At 45.8% G+C, this 6,000-nt stretch overlaps 1 protein-coding gene across 19 annotated transcripts in view; it reads right to left on the bottom strand.

The window, feature by feature from the left end:
• Nucleotides 1-6,000, bottom strand: part of Thrb (thyroid hormone receptor beta) — a 339,826-nt gene that overhangs the window by 196,434 nt on the left and 137,392 nt on the right. For 7 of the 19 annotated variants that reach the window (XM_087584977.1, XM_087584962.1, XM_087584970.1 and 4 more), the window contains 1 exon segment: nt 4,818-4,878. The exons of the other annotated variants lie outside the window; for them this stretch is intronic. The gene's annotated coding sequence lies outside the window, so the exon portion shown is untranslated. 19 annotated transcript variants of the gene reach the window in all.

Here is a 6,000-nt window from a genome sequence, read left to right on the forward strand (position 1 = left end):
TGAATGGAGGGTGGATACTGGGGCCAGTCTTGTGGCCTAGGCTTACTTAGTGGAAATGGAAGCTCTATGGGCCGTCCCCATAGTATCTGGAGCACAGAGGAGAGGGAATTGTAATGACTGGAGGTTGTATCATTGGAAAAGAGAGTGATGAAATCAGAGCCGGTTCCCTCTTCCGTCTGTCTCTTTCTCCTCCCTCCTTTCAGTGGCTGAGTCTAGAAGATACACAAACTCAGGAGGCTGCCTATCAGTAAGAAGGGGAGGGCAGAGAAGAAATCTGGGGGGTAAATAAGTGTGCAACTATCATGATCTGCCAGGCCCACACAACACTCCTTATGTTGACCGTCGAAGCCATAAATATGGTGGACAACTGACTCAGGCTTAGCTAAAAGGAGGGAAGGACGCAGGTAAGGAGGCCAGAGAGAGGACTGTTGACAGTGGTGCTTGAAGAGTATAGCACAGAGAATCCTGGGGACACAGTTAGTGAGGCATTCCGATTTGGGAGGGCAAGTCTTGGAGGTACAGTAGGCAATGCCACAAAGGCAGAATAAGTGTCACTAGTTTGGGATTCTATAGAAAGACTGGGTCTGTGTTCTGAAGTCGGCAGGACATGTAATGGCTTGGAGCAGGGAGTAATGTTAGTTACACATTCAGATTACTGCCCCCATCCAGCATGAGGAAGACATTGATGCTAGGTAAACTAGCAACTAGAAATCATGGACTCTGGGGAGCTTCCAGGCCTCCTTAACTAATTGTAGGGTCTTGTGCAAGTGTTCACTTTTCGGAGAGATGGTGCATGGCTTTCACATGGCTCTCATGGACCTAATGACCCCTGACCCCATCAGAAAGTTTCAACATCAGAATCAAGAGAGTAATGGAGAAATCTTCCATTTTAATTCTTATAGTGAGGATCAAAACCATGAGAGTAGTCACGGGGATGGATAGGAAAAAAAAAGATCCAATGTTACGACACTTAAAAGGAACGATCTAAACAAATGCCATAGAAAAGCAATAGAAAGGAAATAATCTCAACAGAGCCTGGAAGCTTCAACTCTGGGCTATAGCTATCTGCTGCCTTCTTTCCTCCCCCTCCACATCTTGAGGGGAGCCATCCGTGTTTCCAAAGCATATCTCTTATGTTAGAAAGGTTTCTGGGTGAACATGAGGTAAAAATGTGTCCCTCCCACATTCAACACAGACATCACTAATCCAACACAACCTCTTCTTGTCCCTCCCATGTCCAACACAGACATCACTAATCCAACACAACCTCTTCTTGTCCCTCCCATGTCCAACACAGACATCACTAATCCAACACAACCTCTTCTTGTCCCTCCCATGTCCAACACAGACATCCCTAATCCAACACAACCTCTTTTTGCCCCTCCCATGTCCAACACAGACATCACTAATCCAACACAATCTCTTCTTGCTCCTCCCATGTCCAACACAGACATCACTAATCCAACACAATCTCTTCTTGCTCCTCCCATGTCCAACACAGACATCACTAATCCAACACAACCTCTTTTCACTGCTGCCAAGTTCAAATACAGGCTGTGTACTCTCCCATCAGGACCTTGGGTATCTAGACTTGTGATTCGATTTACGCCTTGGTTCTCTAACTCTTCTGGGGCACTTTGCATTTGTTTTGCTAGCTACCCTTTTATTCCACAAGAATGAAACACTGGTAACTCTTTATCCTTGACTGTATTCCATACTCCAATCTGATGTGCAGATATGCATTTATATTCATGTTATCACACACGGGAGAGCTAGTTATATACAGTCCGGTCACTAGCTACCTTTTACCCATCTTCATGATTCCTTAAGGATGTTTTCTGAAATTTGAAAAGACTAGAATCACTTCCAGTATAGATCCATAATAAAGACAGAACAAAAACAAAACAAACAACTTTTTCAGTTGATGAATGAGGGGACTGTTATTGAATACATCAACGTGAAGACTTTACCCGCTCCCTTCAACACCACACTGAAAAGAATGGACTGTTCAATTCAGACAGAGGACGCCAAGGTTTGTCAAGCCCGCCTTTGTACAGCAGCTGATCATGGCTGAGAACTGAAAGGGAGAGAGCAAACCCCCAGTCTCAGCTCTCAACACATCTCTTCCGCCCTGGTAATTTACACCAAGCCCTTTGTTTTATTGTCATTTATGGTTCCTTTTCCAACAGTAATGGGATTACGGCATTGGTTTACTGGCCTTTCTCTCAGGTAGAGTTATACTATTCTCCCTCCTACTCCTTGTAACAAAGATGGCATTCAGCACTCTAGGGCCACCCTGGAGGATCAGCGATCAGAGTGTGGCCGGGAAACCATTGCCTGCAAAGTAGCAGAAGCAGAAGCGGGGCCCTGGCTTGTCAGATGGGACACAAGAACATGCTTTGTTGGGACTGCCTTTGCCCAGCGAATGCCATCTCAGCCAGAGCAACATTAAGCAAAGCAAGCCAGAAGACAGATGGACAGAAGTATGGGTGGGAAGACAGACTCATGAACACCCACAGGACTGCTCTGTTCACTCTATGTGCAAATATGGAGCCTCTTATTTAAACAATTTAAAAGCTTCTTGGGTTTTTGAGGACAAAATGGATCTGTACTATGGGATGGTCAAGTTGGATGTTCTTGGCTGCTGTCTGCAGAGAGCTCAGAATCTGAAGTACCCCCTCTGCCCTTTCCCTCTTCAATCTTCATCCTCTTCCTGCCTCACCCTGTCAACGTGCTGACGGCCAGGGAGTGCGGCAGAAGCCGATGCGTCTGCATGCTTGTTTGTTCGGGATGTCTGCTTCTAAGAAATTATCTGGAAGGAATGATCATGGACGTTGTGACGTAGATGTCCATACAGTGTCATAAATACAGGAAAGGGCTAGAAAGAGCGACGAGTAATCGTAAAATTGGGTAGGTGGGTGTCTGGCGGTTTCTTTTTTTTATTTTGTAGACTCACCTGCATTTTCTAAACCATTGCAACTGAAAACGGAACAAATGTGTTGAAAAGAACAGACCAGCACTTGATGGAGGCCAGGGTGAGCTCCCAGCTGGAAGATCCTCACCTTCATGTTTAGATAGCTAAGTGACCACCTGGGGTATATGTAGTGTAGCCAAGGGCTCTGTGCCTCAGGCTCCGCCACTGTAATGGGGACAGTAATAAATTAAACAATAACATGTACGTAGTCTGAGATGTCCGCTTTCGTCAAGATGACCCTGGTCCAGGGAAGGGGCAGGTTCCATACCATGCCCAGTGTGAGCCATGGGCCGGTTCTCATTGTCCCTGAAGCCAAGCCCCTCATCTGGAGCCCCAGAACAGGCCTGGAAAGTTAAACATTGTATCCTTTGCGGCTACAACCTAATGTCTTCAGAGGATTATTGTCTGTTTCAAATACATCCACTTCGGGTCAATCCCACCTTAGCGTTTCTGCGTCAAAGTGAAGGCGACGCACTTTCTCGGGAAGCAGCCCTGACATATTTGCCACCAGCATAGCTAAATATAATAACGACAGTAACAGCGACAGTAATGTTCAGAAGTGTACTTTTGGCAAAGGAAAACAACCTCAGGCTGGGGCTTAACCGAGAGAGACGCAAAGCAACAATTAAGCAGTGTCTGAATGGATCCAGCTGCGCAAGACAATGCTCTCTAGTGTCCGGGGGATTATGATCTATGGAACACTGAAATCTAAGGCACTGACACAAGAAGAGGACATTCCAAGTCCAAACCACAACTCAGAAACACCACTAGCGAATTAATAATGCAATTAGCAATTTCTGTGCTAACCACTAAACCACGAGTAAAAGAGCAAACAAACAGCAAAACAATAGAGGCGAAATGCTCTATGAGCTGAAATTAATGAAGGGGGAGAAGAGGCAGAAAAAGAAGGCTAAGGGTAAGGAGAGAGGTGAGCCAACAGTGGGGCGCAGGGGGGAAAAAAACAAAAAGCAACTTGATAGATTCTATGTCACGTATAACAGTGATTTCACACAACATCATATACAAAACTCTTTAAAGAATTTGACCGGCTAAGCGCTGCTTAAGTGAGACACATGAAATAGGAAAAGCCCATAAAGGTAGGCATTTCACAACAGTGAAGGGGGAGGTTGTAGGGAGACACGAGAACCGAACTCAGTCATGAAGCCACAGAACACTGAGGATCAGCATTGCTGGAATTACGCCTGAAGTTGGAAAAACCCACCATTGCATGTGGGAGACCCACACGAAATCTCAACGGGTAGAAGCAGGCGGTGGATGGGGAAGGGCACAGACAGGGGAGTGTCTGACCGACACCAACTATGTAGAACTTATGGCTAAAAACTGCAGGATACACAGGATGTATACAGAACGGTTTTCAAAGTTTACCCTGCGCCAGACAGCAGACAGGGAAGTCTGAGCAGGCTTCAAAGGGTAGAACCATATAGAATCTAGTCTGACCACGGTGATTCAGCTCTGACACAAGGATAACGTGCACCAGAAATTAGACACCATTAACTGTACTGGGAGGAAGTTATGACACAGTACAGGTGTAGATGCTGCTGCTGGTGATGACTGCAGAAGGGTTTGCACGCATCCACTCTAACCGGTGTCCCATCTGATTTTGCTCAATTGCCCACTACTGCAGTGCCTACTCACAAGTTGCACATTCCCTGTCCAGATGACCAACAGCAACAGCATGGTAAGACTGGTTCCTGTCACGAGTCGTCTTTCTCCATCTCTCGACAGTGCCCTAAAGACATTTAAACTCACCAGTGACCCCCATTTGCCTGTATACTCCATGCTGGATCCCAGTTAAGTCCCCTCTTCACAGGGTTCCACTCACCCTGGGCTCCCCATCTGCCTGGCTGCTTCCTTGGGACTCCCCAGTGTGGCTCCTCTTGAACCTGTAAGTATAACGGATGCTGTGATTTCCTATGCCTCTCCCAGCCTGGATCCGTGGACGTTTTGTAGAGAACCTTAAAGGCCACGCAATGAGACTTAGTCTCTCAGTTACGACCTGCTAGGACTGGAAGGAGCCTTTCTTCACCTCGCGCTCTGTAGCGAGCCTCCTTCGTGCTGTCTGAAACAAACTCTTGAATTGAGGTTCTACACGCTGCCACGAGTGAAGACAAGACCACAGAAAGAGATGAAGTTACCGTCAGCTGGGACCTCATGGTTGTTTGCGAGCAGAACAAAAATAGCCACAAAGAGGTTATTAAAAGTGATAAACGAATTAGGCCAGATCACTGAAGGTGAGAGCAACACGAAAATTGAGTTGGAAATAGAAAATAGAAACTCAGAAAACTGTAACACACATCGATATAATATCGTAAATTTTTATATAGGTAATAAATAGGCAGACTTCTATCTAGAGAACTGTAAGATTTGCTGACCAAACACAAGGAGGAGGGGAGGAATCCATGGGCATAGATAGAAGCAGTAATGTAAAGTTGCTAGGGATCCCTAAATTAGAATATAGACTGAATAGAACCCCCATCAACACCCTGTATGTTTATGAAGAGGGTTTAGAGGAAATAAAAACACCATTTCTGCAATGTATATGGAAAAGCAATGAGCCAATAAGAATTAAAGGGACCCTAAAAGAGTTATAGACAGAACTGGACACTGAAGGAGACACGCAGGACCCTGTGCCTAGTGGTAGTTCAATTGCTCAGCACCCTCAGGATACAGGCTGCAACAGAAGCATGTGGTGGCCAAATTCTGCAATGAGAAGGTCTCCCAGGCATAAGAGTGAACAAAATAAACCACACACACACACACACACACACACACACACACACACACACACACAGAGGACAAGTGAATCTCATGTTTCAGAACTCAGATGAGCCCATTCTCTCCTTTGAGACAGGACAGGGGTGGGGGGAACTGAGGCATGAGAAACCATTGGAATGGGGGTTCCGCATGGGTATTCATTCTGGGAAAAGTTATCAAGCTGTGTTCTAAGGACTTGTCATAGCTGTAACAAGCTTTGCTGTAATAAGTCAGCTTAGGAAAATTTAAGG

The sequence above is a fragment of the Rattus norvegicus genome, chromosome 15 (genome assembly GCF_021556685.1).
Source record: "Rattus norvegicus strain SHRSP/BbbUtx chromosome 15, alternate assembly SHRSP_T2T, whole genome shotgun sequence".
Lineage (NCBI taxonomy): Eukaryota > Metazoa > Chordata > Mammalia > Rodentia > Muridae > Rattus > Rattus norvegicus.